Raw genomic sequence first — 27,178 nt, 5'->3', positions numbered from 1 at the left:
AGGAAGGAAGGAAGGAAGGAAGGAAGGAAGGAAGGAAGGAAGGGAGGGAGGAAGGAAGGGAGGGAGGGAGGGAGGGAGGGAAAGGGAAGAGAGGGAAGGAAGGAGGAGAGGGAGGGAGGGAAAAGTCAAACACTGAAGATCACGCAGCTGGTTATTAGAAGGCTGGAACTTAGAACCCTAACCACTGGCTGACCTCATCCACATCCTACTGCCCTCACTGCAATGCTCCAGCTCCTTCCCCAAGGCATCTACAAGCTTGTGGCTTCTTCCTTCTCAGTCCTCCCATCCTTTCCTCGTTGCTGTCTGTGCAGGCAGGCTTGCTCTTGCACCACAAAGCCGGGCAGGGGGGCGGGGGGCAGGGTGGGAGTCAGACTTCAATTCCGGATCCAGCTCTGTTACCAATCAGTTGGGTAAAGTTGCTAGTCAGACAGCCCATGTGTATTGAACATCAATCATATGTAGATCTCAAGTTGCCTCACCCCTCCAAACTGGTTTTCTTATTTAGGGGAAAAAAAGGTATAAAAATATGAGCTAGCCTGCCACCTATAAAGGGGTGACTGAGAGGCTGATAGAGTAAGATATTTACTCCACAGAAAATGCCACTGTTCCACTCATTTCTGTCTCACCTTCTTGTTCCTGACAGAACTTTAGGTCTATTTGCCAGGAAGAACTTGGCTCATCTCTGCTCTTGGAAAAAAAAAAAAAAACCACAGGCCCCTATTACAGCAATGGCCTGGACTCTTCACCTGCAGTCCTCCAGCTTGGTATCTGTCAAGGCCTCGGTGGAGCCAGACACTCATGCCTGTGACTCATGCCTGCAGTCTTAGCTGTTCAAGAGGCTGAGATCTGACCATTGCAGTTCAAAGCCAGCCCTGTCTTGAAAGTCCATGAGACTCTTAACTTCAATTAACCACCAAAAACCTCAAAGTGGAGCTGTGGCCCAAGTGGCAGGGCATCAGCCTTGAGTGAAAAAGCTAACATCCAAGTCCTGAGTTCAAACCCCTGTACTTGCACACTCACACATACAACACACACACACACACACACACACACATCAGTGGAGGCTTTCCATCTGGAAAGTATGTTGAGGGAATCGTGCCCAGCTTTCTCCACAAGGATGAGAGGAAGAAGGGGGATATTTTATAAATGTGAGATGCTACTTAGAGAACTTCCATAGCATGAACAATGCCCACCGTGGCTCTCAGTGTCCACCCAGCAATGCTGGAGCTTCATACCAGAAGTCAGCAGACACTGTACAGTGCAGAGCAATGGTAGGATCTATTCTCCATACAGATCCCAGCAAGGAAACATGGCCAGTTCGTTTGTCTGTGTTCCCCAACATGTGCTCCTCAAATCCCTTGCACCCCATATCCTCACTTCTATTTGCTTCCCCCTCCCTGTGGCAGGCAGTCAGGCACTAGAAGTGTGCACAGCTTCCCCCCAGAAGTTCAGCTGAGGCCCACTCTGCTTGCTGGCCTTGGTGGGGGAGTGTACCCAGAAAGGCTACCCTCTGCCCCCATGAATACTGTGTCCCTGCCCAGTCTCAAGAATCCTCCTCTGAGAACCAGAGAAAGAAGCATGGGAGCGAGGGAAAAGGAGGGAGGTGAAGACAGAAATACAGGGCCCAACAGCGATGTCACCAGAGATTCATGAGAGCGCCCTCATCAGGAGCTGAGAGGTAGGTGCGGGAGCATCAGGAGGGACCCACCACTAGGAGCTGCCCCTGCCACAGGACACAGAGGGCCAGGAAAAGAGTTCCCAACCTCCCTGCTCACCCTCTGATGTCCTGCCAGTGTCTCCCCTTGCACAAATCCAACCAGAAACCAGAGGGCCAGACAGCCGAGGTGTCCAGCTTCTCTGCATAGAAGGAAGGGCCAAGCATGGCTCCAGAGGGGAACAGCCACCCGCTCTCCCAAGTGTTTCTGTTAAAAGAAGCAAATGCCCATCAAGTCCTTGCTGTCCTGAGCACTCAGCCCATTCTTTCCAGTACTTTCGGTCCCCATGATCAACGTCATCCTTTGTCTGACATGATCAGAGCCCTGCTGCTCTGACCTTCCACCTCTTCCTTCATTCCCAGAAGTAAACTTGGCTATCCCTTATCTTTTTAGAGAGTAAACCATAGATAAACAGCACCCTAGGCAGCTGGGTGCTTAGGATCTGATTTCACTTCGGGTCTGACTTTACAGGGTTGGTGAGGGTGTGGTGGGTTAGAGGGAGGCATAGCTCCCAGTCCTCTGCTGCTTCTTTATCAGGGTCTCTGGACGCCATGACCAGCTACTGAAAGGAGCCAGTGCGGCTTCCGTGGTTTTCCCTTGGGCTCATGGAACCAAGGAAATAAGTAGGCATGCGATTGAGCCACCCTGGGGTACCCTGTACATTCTATGCTCACCATCCAGTGTGGCTTAAGGGTTAAGAGCATTCACTTGGGGGCTAGAGTGTACCTCAGTGATAGAGTAACTTACCTAGCATGCACAGGGATCTGGCTAACTATATTCCCTTTGGAGACAGGCCAACCCTAGACATGCTAGAGGACTTCACCGAGCCTCTATTTCTTTGTTATAAGCGTAGACAGAGAAGTCGTGACCCAGAGGTCTTCTGGCTTCTTTCTGTATATATGTGACAGATTAAGAAATAGGGATCAGAATGTCCAGAGGACCCCATGAACAACTGCTATTGAATCCAAGTCTGCCTTGGCCTGAGCCAATGGCTTTCTATTCTCCACAATATCTTCCTTTGGTGTGATGTATTTCTGTCAGAAGTCAGTGGTATTTTTCTGGAAATCGATTCTTTGCTGTTTGGGGCAGGTGGGCACATAGATGTGGGGCCTCAAGCCTTTGGGCAAGATGCAGGGTGGAGAGGGAGCCCTGTGCTGTAAGAGATCTCCTCTGCGTGCATCCTCTCCAAAGGATGGAGGGGTCTCTTCTTCAGATATTTCTATATTCAAACTTCCAGCAGTGTGGATTTGAGGTAGGACCTCAGGAACCTGGCCCTGCCCCTGAGCTCATGGATGCCTGGAGCAGCTCACTCATTCTCTAGGTTCTTTCCTACAGAGTTCCAAAATAATCCTTCCCTCTCCTTCAAGTCATCTAAATGTTTGGGACCCAAGAAGTCCAGTGTTGTGGGAGGTGCTTCAGCATCAGCTAGACTTGAGTGTGAGTCCTGAGGTGATGATCTTTTTCTGTGCAACCCTGGGCCAAGTATTTAATCCTTCCAGGCCTCAGTTTCCTTCTCTATGAAGAAAGGGTAAGGAAGCCTAACTCTGGGGGACATCAGGAAGGTGCAGAGATGTCAGGCATGGTCAGGGACCGGTGACACAGTGTTGGGAAATAAACCTGGAGATCAGGAGGAGCGAAAGCCATCCTGTCCTACCCTCTCAGGCCATGGGAGACTGAGAACACCCAGGCTTCTTTAAGCAGAAGCAAGGTTCCCGCCCTCCGCCTCAGCCTCTGGGCCCCTCTGGCCAAGGCTTCCTGTTGTCCTCTTTTACTCTTTTAAAGAAAAGAAGCATCCTTCCTCTGAAGACCTTTGTCCTGAAAACAGCCCTGGAATGCTAGAGACATTCACTCCATGCTGAGTACGCTCAGCCACTTTCTGGGTTTAAGAAAATATATTATTGTTTACCTAACGGTTCCTTGGTGAGAAATGAGTGTCTGTTCCTTTAAACAGAAGCAAGGCGCAGACAGAGTGGCTCCGGGCATGTTTGCAACTGCGAGGAGGGAGAATGAGGGCATCCTGTTGTTGGGTAGAAATGACCATGACCCAGACAGACAGACAGACAGACAGACATGTGAAAAAGGTCAACAGATACCTGAGCAGGGGACCCCAGCTCATATTCCCTCCCCTCCCCCTCACCATGAAGAATTTTCTTTTTTCAACAAGGAAAAATAAATAATTTGGTTTTCTTTTTGTTTGTTTTTGGGGACTGCATTCTGCCAGTCTAACCAAAGATTCTACTGCTTTACTTAAGGGACAGTAGACTCTGCTAGTTCACTGTAAGGAAGGTCCTGACTATCTCTAGTCCTTAGACTTTGTGCATGAGATCCTGTGAGCCACTCCTGAGCTCGGGATTTGGGATTAGGAATAAAGAAAAGTGCATCTCATTGACTGAATGGCTATATGCTTTTCCTGCATGAGACCACCACCCAGAGAAGTTTATATTTATACCAACTTCACAGGCAGGCTCAAGCACCCTGAGGCTCATGTCTGAGGTCAGGAACAGCCGTAGATAGGCAAGGGGTGGGCTGAGGTTTCATCAGGAGCCTTTAGACAGCTCCTCCCAGTTTCTCACCTTTGTGGATCTGTGGACAGGTATGAAAGTAGCACAAGAGCAGAAGAGAGAGATGGCAGATTTCTGGCAGTGTGGCTTACTAGCCGCTGGGTTAAAAGCCTCTGGCCGCTCTTGGGCTCTTAGAAGTGTTCCAACATCAGGGAACCAGGCCAGGGTTGCAAATTCACACCTTTTTTCTTGGCAATGTTATAAAGCATTTAAGAAGCCTTTATCCAGCCGGTATCAGTGGCTCATGCCTGTAATCCTAGCTACTCAGGAGGTTGAGATCTGAAGATTGACATTAGAAACCAATCAGGGCAGAAAAGTCCCCAAGACACTTATCTCCAATGAGCCAGCAAAAAGCTGGAAATGGAGATATGGCTCAAGTAATAGACTGTCAGAATTGAGCCCCCCACCCCTACCCCCCAAAAAAAGCCAAGTGAGAGCCGGAAGCTCTCAGCTCAAGCCCCAGTATTATCACAAAACAAAAAGAAAAGAAAAATTTACTTATCAAGTGTTAGCTCAGACTGTGAAGCTCTTCCTCCTACATCGAGAAGTTGGCCCTCAAGCCCCTGCTTGATCTACTCTCTGCCTACTCCTCCTGCCCCATCTCTTCACTCCACCCCTTCTCAGCATGTCCTACCATGCCTTCAGAAGTCTCCCAGACTCTACCAGCCTCAGGCCAGCTGCCCCTTGGTCTCCTGGTTGCTAGGAGGCTAAACAGGACTACTGCCCCGGGCACCTGTGGCTCTTGTCTGTAATCCTAGCCACTCAGGAAGATGAGATCTGAGGATCGGGGTTCAAAGCTAGCCCCCCCTACCCCCACCCCAGAAAAGTCCTGTAAAACTCATCTCCAATTAACCACCAGAACTATAGTAGTAGAGCTGTGTCTCAAATTAGTAGAGTGCTAGCTTTGAGCAAAAGAGCTCTGGCACAGCACCCAGGCTCTGAGTTCAAGCCCCATGACTGACAAAAAAGCAAAAGAAGAAATGAAAGGTAGGACTGGACTGTAGCTCAGTGGCAAAGCTCTTGCTTAGCCTGGGTTAGGTCGTGGGCTCAGTCCCTAGCACTAAAAAGAAAAGACCCCAAAAAAAGTAAGAAGCATTGCTATTGTACATTCAGCTCTTTCTATTTCAGGAGCTTTGTATATGCCCCAGACTGCCTTGGCCCTACTCATTTTTTGATTCGTTCTCTCTTAGGAACCTAGTTCCCCTAGTAGCTCAGGCCTGTAATCCTAGATACTCAGGAGGCTGAAACCCAGCAGATTGCAGTTTGAGTCCAGCTCAGGCAGGCCCTCACACTTGATCTCCAAAATAACAAGCAAAAATCAGGCATAGAGACATAGCTCAAGTGGTAGAGTAGCAACCAAGTGATAAATCTAAGCAAGCACAAAGTCCAAGTTTAAGAGCTGGTACTGCCACACACACACACACACACACACACAAAATCTAGTTCCAAGCCTGAAATGTAGCTCAGCAGTAGAGCATCTGTCTAGCATGCAAAAGGCCTTGGGTCTGACCCTCTGATCCAAAGGGGAAAAACAGAAGTTTGATGCTTTTCTTGGGTAACACCATTTGCAGTGTGTTTCTACTGACCAACTTACATCTGTGTCTGTGGAGACTGAGGCCAGATCTCACTACCTATCCAGAGTATAATAGAAGCTGCACACACAAGTAATGTGTTGACTACTTAAGCATGGTGCTATCGTGGTGCTCCTGGACAGAGAAATGCCCAGGCCGCTCCTGTGTGAGGCCCTCGGTCTCCTGGGACATTCCCTTCTACTGCGGTGACTGTTTATGGTATGTCCTTCTGCCTCCCAAGTTGGGGTTCTGTCTGTCAGGAGATTGTCACAAAGTAAATCTCAGAATTCAGAAGCAAGTCTGTTGGCTCATTCAGGAGACAGGGTCAGAAGCTGAACAAAACTAGAGCCTAGGAGATATTTGTTCATTCTTGGTGATCACAGCAAGGAGTCCCAGAAAGAAAAATTAATTATTTCTTGTCTCTCATTTCTGGGCCAGGCACCCACATACCCAGCAAGTGGTGAGAAAAAAAAATTTCAAACCCTCTAAAATAACATGAATTGCTTGGCTACACCTCATGACTTTTGTCTTGTTTTTACATAAAATTAACAATGCACGCAATCAAAAAAATAAAATAGAACAGAGTGTTTCATTGCTCCTTACCCTGAATTCCATTCTCCAAATATAGTGACTTTATAATTCTTTCTCCACCTTTTTTTCTGGGAGATTATTTCAGATCTCTAAACAGACTTAACTAGGCAGTTTATTCATGTTATATATTGCTTAGCAATTCTAAAATTTGGAAATAAAGAATATTAAAGTATTGAAAATAAAGAGTATATTATGATAAATACTTATAAACTAAGCTTAATAAGTATGCCTTCTTTTTTCTAAGCTTTATGAATTTACTTGAATTTCTAACTACCTTTTTACCCCTTCTTTCTTTCTTTCTTTTTTTCTTTTGGTCAGTCATGGGGCTTGAACTCTGGGCTTGGCCGCTGTCCCTGAGCTCTTCAGCTCGAGGCGAGCGCTCTACCACTTGGAGCCACAGCACCACTTCCAGTTTTCTGGTGGCTAATTGGAGATAAGAGTCTCATGGACTTTTCTGCCTGGGCTGGCTTTGAACCATGATCCTCAGATCTCAGCCTCCTGAGTAGTACAGGTGTGATCCACCAGCGCCCGGCCCCTTTCATTATTTATTATAACCTCTTCCCTTTCCACCCCAAAATCTCCATCATAAAAAGTATTGAGATTATTTTTCCCCCAGAAGATAGCCTTAGCAATACTCCCCATCTGCCTTCCCCCAACTTCCACACTATTTTTCTGCATTGTTCCTTTCTAGTGTTCCTGAAAAAAACCTCAGTGTACTCTCTTTGGTTAGAGTTACAGTGTCCTTAAGCTATAACTTCTGTCTTGGTTTTCTCCCTCATTTTCTTAGACTATATCCTCAATTGCTCTCTACTTTGCTTTCTTCCTTCCTTTCTTTTTCTCTTTCTTCCTTTCTTTCTTTCTTTTTTTCTGTCTTTCTTTCTTTCTGTCTGTCTGTCTTTCTTTCTTTCCTTCTCTTTCTTTTTTTCTTTGTAATACTGGGGGCTAAACTCAGGGCTCTGTGTTTAATTAGTTTTACTAGTCAGGCACTTTACCACTGAGCCACACCTCCAACCTCTCATGTAACTTAACAGTAATTAGTGAGACATGCCTTCTGTAAATCCTTGTGACTCGAAAGTCACAGTTAACAGGCAACTTTTCTACATAGAGAACACTTGGTTGGAAGTTGTTCTTCCTCAGTGAATATAGTATAAAAATATAACAGTGCAACCTGTTGAAACTATTTTAAGATGCGGGACTGTGTAAGAGAGAATGATAAAGGGGATAAGGTTGGTCAAGATTCATTGTATACATGTGTGGGAATGTCACAATAACCCCGCCCCTTCCATGTACAACAAATGTATGCTAATGTTTTGTTTTGTTTTGTTTTTTGTCCATCATGGGGCTCGAACTCTGGGCTTGTGCACTGTCCCTGAGCAATTTTGCTCAAGCTAGTGCTATACCACTTTGAACCACAATTCCACTTCTGGATTTCTGGTGGTTAATTGGAGATAAGGGTCTCACAAACTTTCCTGCCAGGGCTGGCTTCAACTGCAATCCTCAGATCTCAGCCTCCTGAGTAGCTAGGACTAAAGACATGAGCCACCAATACCCAGCACTAATTCTATTATTATTATTATTATTATTGTAAGGGTAATGTACAGAAGGGATGCAGTTAAATAAGTCAGATAAAGAGTATATTTCTTTTTGAACAATGTTACTCTTTCCCTCAATTTCTCCCAGTTTTTCCTTCCTATCCCCACCACAAGTTGTATAGATCATTTTCAACAGTCTCTAGTGAGTACCACTGCTGTATTTGTTCATCCTTTGTCTAATTTTTTTAAAAAAATCATTTCCCCAGAACTCTGAGGTCGTTTGCTTCATTATGAATTACAGCATCGAACTGTCTAATCAGAAGTCTGAGTCTTATTCCCTTGTAGCTGTTTTTTTTCTTTCACTCTCTTTTATGTCTTCCTTAGCTTCCTTCTTCTTCTCATCTTTCTTTCTCCCTTTAATCTCCCTTCCTTCGTTCAGAACTTCATCTTTGGAAAAAAATACAATGATAAATCTCTTTTTCATTCACCTTCCAATTTATAAACCCAGATGTTGCAGCTCTGGCAATATTTTTTAATTTAAAAATCTAGATTTATTTTTTATTATCTTTAAATTTAAATTTATTTTTTATTATCTTTAAGTAAAGTTGTGCACAGTGGATTCAATTCAACATGTCAATTTGTATTACCCCTTCTATCATTTCCCCCATCAAGCCCCTCAAGTTACTGGACCCATCTTCACATTTGTACATTGAGTATTATGACTGTATTCACCCATTATTCCTCTCTCTATCCATCTACCCTTCCTCCTCACTTTCCTCAGATTCTCAAGTAGCTCGTGGATCTCATGGAAGAGAGACCAGGACGGGGCATCTGGGAACATCAGCATCCAAACAAACACATGGACCCTACCTTCAAAGCAAGGTCTCAAACCACACTATTCAGATTTATTGATGGGTGATTTTTTTGTTGTTGTGGAACTTTCTGTGCATTGCAGGATGGTCAGAATCTCCCCTTTCCTCTTCCTGCTATACAAGCAGCAGCCCTTCACTCTTAACGATCAAATGTCTCCAGTCACAGGGTCGCCTGAGACATTTCCCTGAGAGACAGAGCAAATGCATCCCTAGCTGAGAAGTTCTGAGGTGGGGGGGGGGGTCTTATTAGTAGCAGCAGAAGCAACAGCAGTGTGGGGGATCATGCTAAAAAAAAAGTGTAATCCCCTGCTCTGGGTTGCACCAGGCCCTGAAGGTGATTGTGGTGCTCACTCGGGCTTGGTTCTGCTGTAGCGCTCCACCTGGAGATAACCCAGCTGCTGTCTCCTTGTGATCCATCCATACATACATGTGGCCGTTAAAATTCAAAGGCCTGGGAATTCATCTAGATTAGATTCCATCCTCCTCTTTGGCATGAGAGAGGTGGTTTTGCACAGAACTTCATCAAATAGAGAGGAAAGCAATTCCCCCAAAAGTTACGGGTCCATAAGTTGCTATTTCCTGAATATAGGAGGAATGCAAGGTTGGTTCTCCTCCACTCATTGACATTTAGTGATTCCTTTCCTGCGTCCTGACCCCTGGTTGGGCATCCTATCATATTATGAGTATTGCTGTGAGCCACCGGCTGGCCTGACAGCTCACTGTACTGGGAGGCTGTGTCTAGAGACACCTTTGAACTAGAAGCCAAAGAGCCAGTTTCACTCCAAAGCTCTTCCCCTCACAGCTGCAGAAGCTCAGGGTTCCTGGATCTCAGTTTCCTGACTAGCTCCCTATCTCCTAACACTGCTGTGAGGGTCAAACACACACAGGTTAAGGAGCAAAACAAAATAACCCTGCTTCTTAAAATGGTGCTGTTCTGTAGCTGTGGATAAGCTGTGGGAGGAGGAACATTATAAAGTCCTTTTTTTTTCCCCAGCATTTTGAACATAATCCAATAACCCTCTCCATGCCAGATTTCCCTTCATCTCTGGTTAAAGCCTGGCTAAACCTTCAGCAACATGAATTCTCATGTTTCTACAGTAGTCGAATGATGCATTATGTTTCCTTGATGAGTGGAAGCTTGTAATGTGCCTTCTTGCACATTTCCTTGTTGGATATGATCTTCCCTCTCCTCCCCAGGAGGCAGATTCAAATCTGCAACATTGGAGTCCCCATTTTACAGAAGATGAAATTGAGAAAGCAGCACAATGAAACCCTGGCTATATTCAAAAATCAAAAGCTCCAGCAGAATGGGAAGCAAATACAAACCTTTGAACACAGAGAGCTTGTCACCACTCCTCTCTACAGCAGACACACAGGTGAGGAGGACTTCATGAAGCTGAATCTGAGCAATGTGCAAAGTGAGTACACTCCCAGCCCCTCCCTGTAGCTGGCATATTGCAGGGGTGGCTAATAGGAGACCCATAGGTCCCATCAGCACATCCCAGAATTTTGTCCAGCATCTCAGCATTTTTCAAAAGGACTGAAGCTGTCACCAAAATACAACCCCCACCTCTGTGATTTTGTCACACAAGATGGTGGGTCCTGAGAGGGAAGCATCTAACTGGCTGAACCTAGAAAGGGCACCTGTGCCTGGGCTGTATGAGTTAAGAAGTTCCTTATTCAGCCAAGCCCCAGTGGCTCATGCCTGTGATCCCTAGCTGCTTAGAAGACTGAGATCTGAGATCTCAGTTCAAAGCTAGCCAGGGAAGACAAATCTGAGAGACTCATATCTCCAAGTAACCAGCAAAAATCAGAAAGGAAAGTATGGCTCAAGTGGCAAAGTAGCACCCTTGAGCAAGAAAGCTAAGTTAGGGTGCAAGGCCCTGAGTTCAAGCCTTAATATTGGCACAAAAGAAGGAAGGAGAGGGGTAAGGAAGAGAAGGAAGAAGAGGAGCAGGAAGAGGAGGGGGAGAAGAAGAAGAGGAAGTAGAGGAGGGAGATGAGAGAGAGAGGAGGAAGAAGAAGAGGAGAGCCATTTCTTATACAGACATCATAATGGGAGGTGGGGGATGTATGATCTTATGCTACACAAAAGAGGGAAGCTGAAAGGGTTAGGCAAAGCAAGGAAATCTAGCTAACCTCTTTCCCAACTCAAGTGCCCTGATCCAGGACTCAGTAAGTGGGACTTGGACTATATTTCAGCCTCAACTTATCTTCTTACTTTAGAGCAGTGTACAACCTGCACCAGCATTCATGGAAGCCCCTGGTTCTCTAAAAGATTTGGCAACACAAGGACCCATTCCCCAGAGCAACTGCAGTCATGGTAGTTGGGGCAAGGCCACAGCCTCCATATTGCCACACTTGTCACCTAGTCTGTTTTACCAGTTATCCGTTACCTCCCTGGCCCCTGAGCTACTCAGGTTTGTGACCCTTGTTTTTAAACAATGATTTTTTTTTAACACTGGTTTACCCAGGTAATGCGTCTCCTGATTTATTTCTGAATGGCATTTTTTTCTTTCCCACCCAATCCTAACCCTCCCAGTTAATCTATTTGTTTTTGCTCTACCTCTTTCCAAAAATATATACAATATGACAAGATTTTTTTTAAAGTCAGACCTCTGGTAATCTCTGGAATGTGGGAAAAGCACTTTTACCACAAAGTTATATTAAGAAGCTTAATTATCAGAAAATTACTATATAATAAATATATCAAACATGAAGTATGTACACTGTATATATACACTGAGAATTCCTGAGTAACCTCAGTCTGTAAACCTATTCACCTCACCCACAACCTCAACCAGCTCTTTCTATCTCTGCTTTGACTGGAATGGTTGACTTGGAGGTGCACTTGCTTCTGCAAAACCTCCCACCTTGCCAAGGACCCATTAGTTACCACGTAGTCGGGAAGATTTCCTTAGCCCATCCCCAAGACTGAGATTGTTTCTATTTCCCATTCCAGCTGGCTCACCCTTAACTTGTCCAGTTCCAGCTTTTAGAAAGTCCTAAGAGCAACCCCTATTGCTCAGTCAATTAGAATTGCCTAACAAAGAGCCATATACATCACAGTGGCCTACAAGAAGAAGGGCCTGTGGGTCGCATGGGGTAACTTTGCTACCGGTCTCTGGGTCATCTGGGGAAACTTGGCTTCACACAACTCTTGTTCTCTGCTGGATCCATGTCATAGTTTTCTCATGGCAATGGCAAAAGTATAAGATGACAAGTTCAACAGCACAAGCAAGTTTCAAACTCTGCTTGTTTCACATTTGCTAGCATCTCATATACCAAAACAAGTAAAAGAGAGAAGACCAAAGTCAAGGGCAGGGAAGTGTACTGCCCCCGTGGAGATGGATGGGACTAGAAGAGAGGGAATTGTTACAGACCAAACATATTCCTTTCCCACATGCAAACTACCTTCCCTGCATCTTGAAGATATACCAAAAGCTTTATCCCCCCTAGCATCGAGTTGTAAATCCAGAATCTTATGACCTAGACTTTCGATTCCAGACCACACTGAAGACCTTCTTGATTTGATAAGCACCTACCAACACAAAAGACAAATTGTGGTCTGATCTATGACATACAGAATTGCAACACGAATACTTTCATTTGGAAAGGCAAAAAAAAAAATGGGAAGCACGTGGTACTTGCTGATTGGCAAAAGCTTTAACATTCTGCCAGGCTTTTTTTTTTAACCTGGTCCTCCTAACCTGGGATTAGAGATTGTTCCTTGCTCTGGTCCCCCAGAGCAACTCTGCAATCCTTCCTTCTCAGAAATCTTGGCTTTGCCCTCTGAGGAGTCTTCCTTCCCACCAGCCTTGGCTCCTTTGAGAGAGTACATTGGTAGTATAACAAGGAAAACACTGTCATCTGCTTCCTGCCAGCAGAAATGTGGGCATCCAGAAATTCATTCATACCTCCAATACTCTCATCTCCTCTTAGATAGGTCTGGAAGAAGTTCTGGCAATAAGCCCTCTCAGAAACGTTGTTGGTCTTCTGTGACTATGACTCTATTACCTCCAGGCACCAAAAACCATTTTCATAATTCTATCCAGATTCACACCCTTAATTTTGTCTAGGAATCTTTTTTTTTTCTGGTCCTGGGCTTGAACTCAGGGCCTGGGCTCTGATCCTGAGCCTGTCTATGCTCAAGGCTAGAACTCTACCACTTGAGCCACAGGGCCACTTCCAGCTTTTTCTGAGTAGTTTATTGGAGATAAGAGTCTAATGGAGGGCTGGGAAGGTGGCTCAGTGGTAGAGCACTTGCCTTGCATGCATGAGGCCCTGGGTTTGATTCCTCAGCACCACATAAGAAGAAAAAAAAAGCCGGAAGTGGCGCTGTGGCTCAAGTGGTAGAGCGTTAGCCTTGAGCTGAAGAGCTGAGGGACAGTGCCCAAGCCCAGAGTTCAGGCCCACAACCAGACCCGGAAAAAAAAAAAAAAGAGTCTAATGGACTTTCTTGCCCAGGCTGGCTTTGAACTGCGATCCTCAGATGTCAGCCTCCTGAGTAGCTAGGATTATAAGTGTGTACCACCTGTGCCCAGATTTGTCTAGGAATCTTTTTATCCAGATGAAAAGGTATGTCAGATTTTCCCTGCCCAGAGAAGAGCTATATATAGCTTAGTGGAGGTCAGAATCAAAAAGTTTAAACTAGCCGGGCGCTGGTGGCACACGCCTGTAATCCTAGCTACTCAGGAGGCTGAGATCTGAGGATCGCAGTTCAAAGCCAGCCGGGGCAGGAAAGTCCGTGAAACTCTAATCTCCAATAAACCACCAGAAAACCGGAAGTGGTGCTGTAGCTCAAGTGGTAGAGCACTACCCTTAAGCTGAAGAGCTGAGGTACAGGGTTAAGGCCCAGAGTTCAAGCCCCATGACTGACAAAAAAAAAAGTTTAAACTAAAGAAAAGCAGTGCAAATGAATCAAAAAGTTTTACTGAGTTATTGGGTAGCCAAGTCACAAAACTATAATTAGGCATATTATTAAAAATGCATATGACTCTGATCATATAAAATAACATTTATTGAAATAAAAAGCATATGATTTTTCTAGACAAGATAGCTTTTATTCCTAGTGTGATAAGTAGAGAAGAATTCAGGTGGGAAGATAAACCTCCTAAAGATGACTTACCACTGACTACAGAACTTAGTAATGACCATGACGGTTAAAAAGGAGTCCCTTACACATTTTTTCCCAAGTGAGACGATACCCTATCCTAAATGTAGCTTCCTGTTTGCTGGGAGAGAGAGGAAGTCAGTGCAGAGAAAACAGAGAAGGTGTTTAAAATCACTTCCGAGAGAAAGAAATTCAAGATTCACTCAGCCGTGTTATATTCTATTTTTCTAGTTTCAAAAAGAAATAAAAGAAACAGAAGAGAATTAAAAAAAAATCTAACAAGCTTCCAACAGCAGTAAGACTCTGTTACCTCGGTGTTTCAATAGCTCCTTGGCATGTTCCCACTGGTTTCCTTGTCTGTACTCGTGATGATTCTGGGGTGTTACTTGGTTGGACAGCTGAGGACTGACATGGGACTTGTCCACTGAGTGCATCAGGGAGTTGAGATCCTAGTGGGTATTCTCTCAGGAGATTTGAGGTGGGGGTGGGGAGGGGAGTTGTCTACTCTACCCATGGACAAGCAGGAGCTGATCCGGAGGGGCAAGATGTATGCTAGAAAACTGACATGTTAATAGGAGACAAAGTTAAAGAGAGAAACTTAGATTCGAGGGCATGTCTTAAGTGGTAGAGTGCCTGCCTCTCATCCTTGAAACCCTGGGTTCAAAACCTAAAACTTCCTTGTGTTAAAATTCCCCTATAGATCGCCATATGGAGTGGGATTTGGTTCCTTCCTCTATTTATGGCCAGTAATTTTAGATCTGCACATTGCCCTGGAAGCTGGCCGTGCGGGTGACTATCAGAGGACGCTGGGGAGATGCAGACAGCAAGACTTCTACCATAAGCTTCATTCATTGGGAATTCTGTGCAAAAGGCCGTCCCCTCAGCTCAGAGCTACTCAAACATATCACTCTTATAAAGTTGGCTCTGTTGAGCTTGTAGTTGTGGGAAAGGCTCTAAGAAAGGAAGATGGCAAAGTTTACTGAACCCCAACGATGGCATAAAAACACCTTGGCGCTGATGCCACCAACCTAAGAGACACTTCTGTGTCCTCAGCCTGTGTCCTGCCTGGTACATCATGACCCAGTGCTGATGCCAAAATTTGGTCAAGCTCTTTCCTGGATGCCCAACTGAATTGCCCCTGTCCTGAGTTTCCTGGCATTTTCTCTGCTTACTAGACATGATTTTTTTTTAAATCTCATTAACGAGGCACAGAAAGAAGAGACTGGAAACCCAGACACATGGACCTCTCTATTCACAGTGCCCATTAGGATTAACAGATTCACTCCGATCTAGAGAGGACAGTCAATACTGCTTGGAGCGGTTGAATGCATTGTAGACTTCTGTCTACAATGATGCCATTGCAGAGCTGGGAGGCAGAGTCTCTAATGAGATGCCTTCCTAGCTGCGAAATCCTGAAGAGTGGCATGGAGAATGAGATGGAGCCAGTGGGTTAGTAAAACAATTAAAGAACAAAATTAAGTCGGCTTTCCACACTGCCCTTAAGGAGGGTTAAGGTTTTGGGATATAGCAGAACAAGCTGTGTCTGAACCTGGCTTAAGAGCCCAGCCCCAGGACACTTGGTCAGCCTCCTGCTGGGGGGAGGGAAGAGGGAAGCATCCTTGGTAAGCAAAGAAATCATCAAAGGCTCCAGCAGCGGGGATGATCAGCCATTAGACAGGGGAAGACAGATTTCCTCTAAAACGTGTCTTTAAATGTGGCTCATTTACCTTGAAGAGCCCCAGGAAAGGCTGAGATAGGTGCCATCCAGGAAGCCAGGATGCTTTAAGACCCACACGGTTTAATGCAGCATCAGAGCCTTAGGTCAGACCCAGAAATGACTTCCTGACTAGAAGGGCTTATTGGACCATGAAAGGGGAGCTCCCAGGGAGACTGCGAAATCACTTTCCTTCCAAGACTTTAGATTCTTGTTCTTGTAGGGTAGTGGATGGTGGGCGAGCCCAGAGGCGGGCAAAGGGATTTGATGACTTCCCAAGCCCCTTGGTCTCACCCCAGGGGGCACTTTTCCAGTCTTGGAACCAAGGTTTCCCCCTTTAGGGTGGAAAATCAGGACCAGAAAGTAGATGGGGGCAGCCAGTATTCAGTTCTGCCTAAACTGATCTCAAGTAGGCAAGGAGAGTAGGAGTAAGACAAAGCTTAGTGGTTTGTATTCTGATTTTATTTTTCAGAGAGGGGTTAGCTGGATACCAGGCCTAAGATCTTCAAACACTACATAAGAAATATTCTCAGCCTGGAAGCCATTTTAATATTTTAAATACATGGAGTCTCTCCAGCTTTGCAACAACTGTAGAATATAAAAATAAAATCCATTTTTCTCCAATTACTGGTCAACTCTAAGGTATCAAGTGGTGACTTGGGTTGGTGGAAAGTGGGACCAGGGGAGGGGTTGTAGCAGGTGAGGGATGGGTAAAATAAACTCTTTCTGTTGTAGCACATTTGTGTTTTGCTTTGTGTTTTGTGCTGGTACCAAGTCTCGAACTTAGGGCCTAAGTGCCTTTTCCCTCAAAATTGGCACTTTGCCACTTGAGCCATCCCTCAACTTCTTTAGGCTTTATGGTGATCAATTGGAAATAAGAGTCTCCCAAACTCTCCAGCCCTAGCTGGCTTTGAACCATGATCCCAGATCTTGGTCACCTGAGTAGCCAGGATGACAGTCATAAGCCTTTGGTGCCTGGCTCCTTCCTGCCCTTACACATACTGTAAGGGTAGGAAAGATGCTCTCACCACTAAGGTTCATATAGAACAGTCAAGTGGACACACATATAAACAACAATAAAGCTGAGTTGGGGATTGAAAGTGTGGGTTCAAGTTTGAGCTCTGCCCCTTACTGAACAACCCATAGGTCCTCTAGGATAATGACCAGTTTAAGTACCTTGGGCCAAAGTACCTGGCATAGAGGGAGACTGACGTAGTTAAAATGATCATGCCAACTTGGATAATATCATTAAGGCTTCAGTTGTTTCAGACTTTATTATTTTACAGACCTTTCGCTGTTCTTTTGACCAGGATGTAGGACTGGCTAGATAATTTATGGTGTCTGGTACAGAATGAAACACAGAGCTCTTGATTCAAATCTCAATAAGAATATCAAGACAGGAAGGCATCTAACCAAGTATAGGATTCCTGTAAACCTGAAGTCAGCACTGGATCAACTCACTTTCCAGAGAAGAGACTGAGGCACAAGGGAAATGATTCCACCAGTGTCACTCAGCTCAGAGCTGAAAGAGTGATGTTTCATAATCGCTCAGATCTCTGTGTTCAGCTCGGACTCTTCTTGCTGAGGCAGGGCTTCCTGCTGACATCTGGGCTAATGTGATCTAAGAAGACTACATCTAAAGCCTCTGTTGAAAGAGGCATCTGGGGGCTGGGAAGGTGGCTCAGTGGTAGAGCACTTGCCTTGCATGCATGAGGCCCTGGGTTCAATTCCTCAGCACCACATAAGCAAAAAGAAAAAAAGCCGGAAGTGGCGCTGTGGCTCAAGTGGTAGAGCACTAGCCTTGAGCTGAAGAGCTGAGGGACAGCGCTCAGGCCCAGAGTTCAGGCCCCACAATTGGACCCCCCTCCCGACAAAAAAAGAAAGAAAGAGGCATCTGGATAAAGATGTGGGATGCAAAGTTCCTAGGAGCTCACTCATGGCAAAACTTTTCAGCTGTTCCCATTGCTCTTCAGATAAAGTATAAAGGCCTAGGCGAATACAAACTCTTTTTGTGATCTGAGCCCTGGTTAGAGGTCTCCAGCTGCACTGCCTACTTCTGCCTCCTCCTTCTAAATAAGCTTTCTAATCACACTCACCTTGCCACCTCCCTTCTGGGCCTTGCTCCCTCTGTTTTCCAGGCCTTTGATTATTCTGTTCGTTCCTCTATCTCATCACTGTGTTATGAAGAGTGACTACAGGTAAACAACTGAGGTAGAGGAAAAACCATGGCCAATCTATCTACAGCCTCACCTGGATGAGGCTTCCCAGGAGTAGACAGTAGGCACGGAAATCCTGGGGAACTAAGGACCTGGGATAAAGACAGACTACCTGTACTGGGAGCTGGTGGCTCATGCCTATAATCCTGGTTACTTGGGAGGCTGAGATCTAAGGATCGTGGTTTGAAACCAGCCAGGGCAAAAAAGTCCCTGAAATTCTTATCCCCAGTTAATCAGCAAAAAGCCAGAAATGGAGCTGTGGCTCAAGAAGTAAAGAGCCAGCTTTGAACAGAAAAGGACAGTGTCCAGGGCCCAGGGCCTTAATTCAAACCCCAGTAAAGGCACATGCATACGCATGCGTGTGTATACACACACACACACACACACACACACACACACACACACATGACAGGCAGCCAGAGACCCAGGATGGCTGTCCTTGTGTCCCAGGGAGGTAGCTTAATGGCCACTTGGATCTCTGACAGTTCTTGGCTGTATATCAGGCTGAAAACTAAGACAGTAAAATTCATGAACATCATGACCTAGCAAGAGAATTCCTACTAATTTTCAAATGTCTTCAGGTCAGCAAAACCTCAAATGCACTTTTCTCTTTTTTCCAGAGTTCTTTCCTCCCTCCTCTCTTTGCCCCCACTACCACCCTTCTCCTGCTTGGTTCTCAAAGCCACATGGATTTCAAAGGAAATACCATCCATCTGGCTCTGGTTCATTCACCCTTGAATCCTCCAACAGGCTATTTGGTAAGGGATTGTGCACTTCGAAGACACCCTTGCAGGAATCAGGAAATAATATTTTGCCAGAACTTTATGCTCAAGTTCAATATTAACATCAAGAAGCCACAAAATGTGAGCAGGTTCTAAACAGGGGGGGAAGGGGGAGACCTCATGTTCTTCAATTTCTCCCCCAAAGTATTCCTTCAGCTACTGACATTGGAAGTAACTTCTCTGAACTTGGTGGCTGTCCCTTGTTTTCTAGGCATGACACACAAGCCTTCAAACATATGAAGGGCTGAGTGAGTTGCTCAATACCCACATGCCCAGTATTCTGCCTCAGTGGTTCATAGAAGCAGCTAACAAGTACATAGGCAGCTGCCTCTTCTGGGAAAAGCCGCTGAGTCTTGTTTCCATGCAACACATCTGCCCTGACTTAAACTTTGACTCCCTACCAGTATCCAATCTGAGCTATTTGTGCTATGAACATAGCACCTTAAAAAGATTTATTCAAAAAAAAAAGAACAAGAAGAAGAAAAAAGAACCCAACATCATTTTTAGAAAGGCGAGACACCCAACACATCCTACTCTGAGTAGATTTCTTTGACAGCTTGTGATGTTGTGTGGATGGTAAATACACCCTCAGACTCCGAGCAAACAGTCCATGGCATGTAACTTGGGTATAAAAGAGGAAAGGTTTTGCACAATGTGGCCACAGACGCCTTGTCATTTCCCAGAAAATTAGAGGGTCCACCAGTGACCTCACAAATTCATCACACAAGTGTTCTTCCACGACTTCTGCAACAGATGAGGCCTGTTTCGATCACAGTTTTCCAATCCCCATTGAAAGATAACGTTCTGGGGTGGGAAGGGGAGAGGGGGAAGGGCAAAGCAACCCACCATTGCTCCCAGAAACAGAGACCTATGCTCTTGACCTCTGGGTGTCCAAAAGACCATTGGACAGGATGGATGCTAATTTCTTTTGGGGGTTGCCTTTTTACTAAAGCACAAAAAGACTGGCTGTCAAAGAGGTTCATGCCCAGAGGATGGGCTGTATCTCAGACAGGCTGCAAGAAGTTCTGAACATCCTTCTGCTTAAAGGAAGATTTTTGTTTTTGTTTTTACATGCTGGTAGTGGAGTTTGAACTCAGGGCCTGCGCACTGCCCCTTCCGTTTCTCTGTTCAAGGGTGGCTCTCTACCATTTGAGTTACAGCTCTGCTCCTGGCTTATTGGTGGTTAATTGGAGATAAAAGTCTCATCGACTTTTCTGCCCTAGCTGGCTTCAAATTACAAGCATGAACACAGTCATCTAGACTTTAAATTTGGGCCTTTTTAGTTCTTGAACCAATTGCCTTCTCCCCATGGGCTTTAGACTTTATTCGCATGCCTGGAACAAGCTTCCCATTCTTCCTTGTCTATTTTACAGACACTGAGTGACAGCTGTCTTTGTAGTTCGTGATCCGCATTGTGGTTTCATGTAAACATATATGAAATCTTTATAACTCATCAGAGTAAAGAAAACCAGACACAAAGGTATTCATCATATCACAATGACTTTTCTCGTTATACAACTGAGGTTGAGGGGCTCAGGCATTTAAAGTGATTGCAAGAGCTAGAATTCATACCCAGATCTTATGATCCCTAACTTTGAACCCTTCCCATGACAGGACATTGCATAAATGGGGCAAGCATCCTCAGGGAACTGTGGCCTACAGGTGGTGCCAGAAGGAGCCTATCAGCAACCAGAGGCAGAAGCATCCAGAACCCTGAGCTTAGTTTCTACATCACATCTGCCTCTTACTAGCTGGAAAGTGGCTAAACTTTTTGGTACTTTAAATTTCATATGGGTTAAACACAGATAATAATAGTTCCTAAACCCACCAAATTGTGAAGATGGACGACTGATATAGAAAGGATTCTCAGGAGAGAATCTCAACTTCATAAATGCCATCTAATTATCCATTGATTTTATATTATGATAGAAACCTTGAAAGCAAAGAGAGGCTGGGGAGAGAAAGACAGAAAGTGTGAAGATCCTTGCAAATCCTTGGGAACCTAGGAGGAAGAAAGTGGCGAAGTGGTCAACTTCCACTCCACCACTTACATACTCTCTGGACTATCTTGAACAGATCGGTTATTTTGCTGCTCTTTAGTTTCCTTGTCTATCAGGTGAGAGAGTTCAACCACACTGGATGGAGTGAAGCAGTTGGCAAAGACCCATAGCCTCCTTCAGATGGCTGGATGGCCCTGGAGACTCCGAGGAGCATATTCTAGCCACCTGGCTTGGACTAAGACCAGCTAATAGTGACACCCGGTTAGTTTCACTTAGTGCCAGCCTGATTCATTCACCTGAGATTGCTGGGACTTCCTCAGTTCAAACACTGGAAGGTCTATATTCCCAGAAGCATAATTACAGGAAAACCCCTGTAATGGTGGGCCCTCCTAATGGACAGCCAGCCTAGGCTGGCTTCAAACTACAATCCTCAAATCTCAGCCTCCCCCCCCCCAAAAAAAAACCTAGAATTACAAGTGTGTGCCACTGGCACCTGGTGTGGCTTATTTTTAAATATAAATCTCACTGCCTTATTTTTCTTACTTAAAATCTTTCAGCTGTATCCTATTACCTTGCAGCGAAGTTCAAAATCCGTAAACTGGGGTCTCAAGGTTCTAGACGGCCTACTCCAACCTCTACACACTCCCCTCCGCTCTCTCTCCCTGCCCATGTGCTCTCACACCTCAATGTTCTCTACCCTTCCATGGTCTCAGCTTCCCATCTTGCACAGCCTAGAACAGTCCACCTCCTCTCTTTGCCTAGCTAGTCCCACACCCCTGATCCTTCCTCCCTAACACCAGGCCTCCTCCCCATATTAACTCCATTGCACCCAAAAGATCCTGCCTTTCTCCTTCCCAATTCTCAGCACAGCAGTGCTTCATGTCCACTGGCCATCTCCCATCAGGCTGCACCCTCCCTGGGGACAGGGACCTTCTGATATCCCCACACCAAGGGTGGCACCCAAGGGTATAGCAAATGCTCTGTGTAAATATGCAATGACTGCAGGGTAACGACAAGAACTACTCCCAAGCATTGTGATCTCCCATCCACACAGAGATCAGCCCAGTCCTCCCCAGCCACCCCCTGAAGAATTGCAATAGCCTGCATTCTGGCTGCAGAGAATGTGGTATCTGGTGACAGCACTGGGAACACTGTGGCTGCCGTGAGTTCACCCGGCTCTCAGGAAGGAATGAGTATCGGTCATGCCACATCGCACACAGGAAGAGCATGAGCTGGTGCCGACGGAGCAGGATGGCCCAAGCCTTTGGTCTTGGATTTCTCTTCCTAGAGTATTTATATCCATCCGGAGAGACCGGCTGGCTTCATTAATTGTGAGCGTGTGTCTACCCAAAGCAGCCATGCCCTGAATGTGCTGGATGCCGGGCCTTAGATGGGCATCTTCTACTGCTTTGAAGAATTGCATGTTATATTATTACTAAGAGACATGACACGGAGGGCCTAGGAGAGTGACCAATGTCTTTTACATACAGGCTTCTTGGTGTGATCTCTTATGTCTTTCTGATGATATGACTGCTTTTCAAATGAAAAAAAAAAAAGAGGTAAAGAGGAAGCCATGGTCATTTGATGAAAATCAGTTCAGAAGTAGAAGCAAAGAGTTCACATTCTATACCCAGTGTCTCAAAAATAAGAATCACTCACACTGGATGCAGACATGGTTCAAGAGATAGAGCTCCCCAAGCGAGGGAGCTGATGGCTCACAGCTATACTCCTTTTGACTCAGGAGGCTGAGATCTGAAGATCACATTCAAAGCCAGCCCATTCAGGAAAGTCTATGAGACTCTTGTCTGTAATTAACCACAAAAAAACCAGAAGTGTGGCTCAGCCAGTAGAGCACCAGTCTTGAGTGAAAAAGCCCAAGCCCTAAGTTCAAACCCCAGGACTGCCACAAGAGAAATAAATAAAGTATCCACCTAACAAGCATAAGGCCCTTAGTTCAAGCCCAATATCAACAAAAAGAACCACTCACATTTATAGGTCTTTGGATCAAGCACCTTTTAAAGCCAATGTATTAATTCATTAATGTCTCTTCAGGACAGTACTATGAGGTAAAATACTATCCCCATATTGCAAATGAAGAAACTGGAGCACAGAGAGTAAGTGACTAGCCTGGGTGATAGGTGGCAGATCTAGAATTTGAACCCAAGAATTCTCCCTCCAGAGTCTAGGAAGAATTGGACAGTATTAAAAATCCAACAGCTAGTTGGCATCAAGGCTGTAATCCTAACTACTCAGGAGGCTGAGAGCTGAGGATTGCAGTTCAAAGCCAGCCTGGGCAGAAAAAGTCCATGAAACTCTTAGCTCCAATCCACCACCAAAAAAAACAGAAGTAGAGGTTTGGCTCAAGTGGTAGCATGAAAGCCTTGAATGGAAAAGCTAAGGGTGAGCACCAAAGCCCTGAGTTCAAGCCCAGGACAGGCATTTTAAAAAAAGAGAGGAAAAAGATAAAGCAGTGGGCTCCAGTGGGCTCCTTTCAGATCAGACCCAGAGCCCTGCCCTGCCACTGATCTGCACCTTTGCAGATCTGCACCTGTGCGCCTATCGGGTACCCGCATCCCCCTCTGTGAAGTGGGGCCTCTGGTGACCTCCCTCTCCTCTCCCGCAAGGACAGCGTGAAGAGGAAGCCAGAGCAAGCGCGCAGTGCACTCAAGCCAGGGAATGTGGTCAGGAATTGGCCACTATTATTTATTTCTAGCAGAGCACTTGAGGGCATCATCCTCAGTTCAGTCACACACATACTCAAACACCTACTAGCAATATGCCGGACACTGCGCCAGGTGCTAGGGATACAGGGGAGCACTGTTCAGAGCTCATTGTTTGGACAAAGGTTGTAACACGAGTTCAGAGAAAGGGACAGCAGAGGGGAGGGTACTGTCAGGCAGGTGGAAGTCCTGAGTCCTTCCAGAAGGAATCAGAGAAGGTGTCCCAGGGGAGGGCAGCAAGGGTGCAGGAAGAGGGTGAGGACATTTCAGGTGTGTGCGAAGTACCTGAAAGAGAGCTTTCAGGGGCTCTCTCTGCCAGTGGGGGCCGGGGGGGAGGGTCTGAGATGCAGGGCTCCAGACAGGTAGGTTGCGCTGAGATGGCCAAGTCTACCTCCAGGTCCTGACTTTATTTTTATCTGAGTCAGTTCCTGGCACAAGAATAACCAAGCATTGAATCCTGGCCCTAGTGGCTCACACTTGTAATCCTAGCTACTCACTAGGCTGAGATGTGGAAATCCTGGCTCCAAGACAGCCCATGCAGGAAAGTCTGAGACTCTTAACTCCAATTAATCACCAAAATGCTAGAAGTAAAGGTGTAGCTCAGGGGTAAAGAGTGCTAGCCTTGGGTGAAAAAACTGCGGAACAGTGCCCAGGCCCTGAGTTCAAATACTGTCATAGAGAAAGGAGGAAGGAAAGAAGGAAGGAAGGAAGGAAGGAATCAATCATTGAAGCAACAACAATCGGACACAAATCTTCCCAGTTATTTGGCTAGTTAGCCAAATCAAGGGTAAAACTCCAGAAGCTCCAGAAAATAAAGGGAGAGACACAGTGAGAGAGAGAGAGAGCGCACAATTACACAGGATTTGGGGGGGGGGTGTTTGGAGGGTTTGATTTTTTTCTTCCATGTCTCCTCAGCTCAGATCTGTCTCCCGGGAGAGGCTCATTCTCCAGAAAATATGATACTTTATTTCCTGCCCGTGTTTGGTAACACACCCCATTACCAACCATCTCAGTTTCAAGTAACTGCCAGCCGGCATTAACGCCCTCCTCCTCGGCGAGGCAGAAAATAGAAAAGGAAGAATTCAGCAGATTTTCCCCCATGGCACCCTCGGCGGCACCAAGATAACCAGAGGGGGGAAAAAACCACAATTGGAGCCTTATTCCCTCTGCCCAGGAATGCAGAGATGTACCGTCTGCATTCCCCTGCAAAAGAGCGTGGACTTGTTGTGTAGGTCGTCCGGGCTCCCGTATCCGTTATGGAGAAAGATGCATTCATGTATTATTATTGTTATTTGTTTGTTTATTTAGTCCTTCATGCCAGGCAGGACATATTGCAGAACTGTCCTGCGGGCTCTGGCGGCAATCAGGTGAGCTGCCCCTGGGCGCCTGCGGCGGAGACACACTGACCCCTAGTGGCCGGCCAGGACTTCGCAGGCCTGCGGGCCTGGGTTCGCAGCTCAGTAAAACTTGGGTCTTGGCTGGGACCAAGGATGGTGGTGTGGACCAAGAAGTGGTGTGTCCGGTGCTGCCCCTCCATTGCCAGCCCTGGTACGTGTATGCACACTGACCATTGTCTGCATTCCCTTCCAAGCCAGAGAAGCCATTTTTCCTCTTTTCTCTAGATCCATTAAACAATTTGCTAAAGCTATTTAGGCAAAAGATTCAGCTAAGGCAGGTTTCTCCCTTCATGAGTTGATGGGAAAGATCATATCCCAGCCTAGCACCGCCCTGCCCACCACTAGGATGTGCCCCAGCTCACAGATTTGGAAACTGAGGCTCCACCTGTCAAGTGTCTTTCCCAGGTCAAGCTAATGTTCTTATTGATGTGTGTGTGTGCACATGCACGTGTGTGTGCAGGCATGTGTGCACCAGTACTAGGACTTGAACTCAGCCTGGACACCGCCCCTTAGCTATTTCATTCAAGGCTAGCGCTCTATCACTTGAGTTACACCTCTACTTCCTGCTTTTTGGTGGTTAATTAGACATAAGAGTCTCACAGACTTTCCTGCTAGCACTAGCTTCGATCCTCAAATCTCAGCCTCCTGAGTAGCCACAGGCATTTAACTTAATTTTCTTATTGATTTTTTTTGGGGGGGAGGAGGAATCAAGCTTGGATTCAGGGCCTGGGCACTGTCCCTGAGATCTTTGTCTCTACCACTTTGAGCCACAGCACCACACCCAGTTTTCTTGTGGTTTATTGGAGATAAGAATCTTCCACACTTTCCTGCTCGGAAACCAGGCTTCAGACTGTGATCCTCAAACCTTAGCCTCCTGAGTAAGTAGGATTATAGGCATGAGCCACCAGCACCCACCCAGCTTCTTACTGATTTTTAGTAAGCCAGTGTTTATATGTACTTGTCTTACCAGCTCCTTTACCTATCATAAAACTCCTTATGTGCAATCATATCACCACCCTATGCAGTTAGAACTGTAACTTCCATTTCATAGATAGGCAAACTGGGGTACAGAGAGGTTACAAATCTAGTGAGCATAAAACTAGTATTAAACCCAGGCCATCTGGTTTCAAAGGGCTCTTGGCCACTATACTGAGTTTTGTATACCATAATTACCCAAGAGACCACCATGCTGCTCTTGGGTGTGTTCCAGACTCCACACTCTGCTCTGTGTACCACCTCATTCCTAAAAATGAAGGACCACAGCAAGGCTGGAGAAAACAAAAGAAGAAAGTTTGTGGCCAAGGTGGCAGTGAGCTCTTTGAGGATCCAGAGTCTTCCCCTTCAGAGTCTGGTGCCTGGCACATAGGAATGAATCACAGCTCAATTGGATGGACCTTGAAGATCCAAAAGCAAGAGGAGGGCTGAGCTGCATGAACCACAGGTGAGTCAAGGAGGAAGCAAGGCTCTGTTCTGCAGGACAATCCTGCGAGAGGGACTTTTCAAACACCGATGCTGCTTGTTCACTTTTATGGCTACGCCACACTGTCACTGTGTGAGCCCCACAGCGTATAGCTGTGGCTTATACCACCTGAAGTGTGTACCCTTCTTGTATTTACCTCATTGGAGTTTTGTTTTAGTTTTTGGAATTTTTTGTGCCTGGCCTGGTGCTTGAACTCAGGATCAAGGCTAGCACTCTATCAACTTGGGCCACAACTCTACTTCCAGCTTTCTGCTGGTTGATTGGAGATGAGCCTCATGGACTTTTCTGTTCAGGCTGGCTTTAAACTGTGATCCTCAGATCTCAACCTCCTGAGTAGCTAGGATTATACAGGTATGGGCCACCAGCACCAGGCTTCATTGGAGTTTTATAGTAGCCTCATAAAGTGAATAGAAGCAGCTCAATGTTACAAGGTTTTAATGAGAAAACAGAGGCCCGTTCCAAGCAGGCTCAGACCTTGTCTCAAGTTTCCTAACTAAGAAGCACAGAGCCACACATCCTTGGCTTCCTGACTCCAAAGTGGCTACCTTCCCATGCTGTCACTGTCAGCTAGGACCCTCACCCAAGGGAAGTCCAGCCTCTTTGTCCCCCATCCAAGCCTCTCTTATAGCAATTCCATGGCCTGGCCAGGTTGTTCCTGCCTGCAGACCTTTGCCCCAACCAGCCCCTCAGACTAGAATGCCCTTCCTGTACTGGATCTTCAGGCAGCTGGCTCCTTCCTGTCATTCCGGTGTCAGCTCAAGTATCACCTCCTCCGAAAAGCCTTCCCTGTCCACCCAACCTAAAATAGCCTTCCAGGCAGCCTCTATTGCATCAGTGTTTTATGTACCAGCAGTTATTAATCTCTGGTAGCTTCTTGTGTGGTTACCATTACTAGCTTCATCTCATGTCTCTCG

This window comes from Dipodomys ordii, unplaced genomic scaffold (assembly GCF_000151885.1).
Source record: "Dipodomys ordii isolate 6190 unplaced genomic scaffold, Dord_2.0 Scaffold7, whole genome shotgun sequence".
Classification (NCBI taxonomy): domain Eukaryota; kingdom Metazoa; phylum Chordata; class Mammalia; order Rodentia; family Heteromyidae; genus Dipodomys; species Dipodomys ordii.
Note: the sequence above shows the minus strand (reverse complement) of the source record.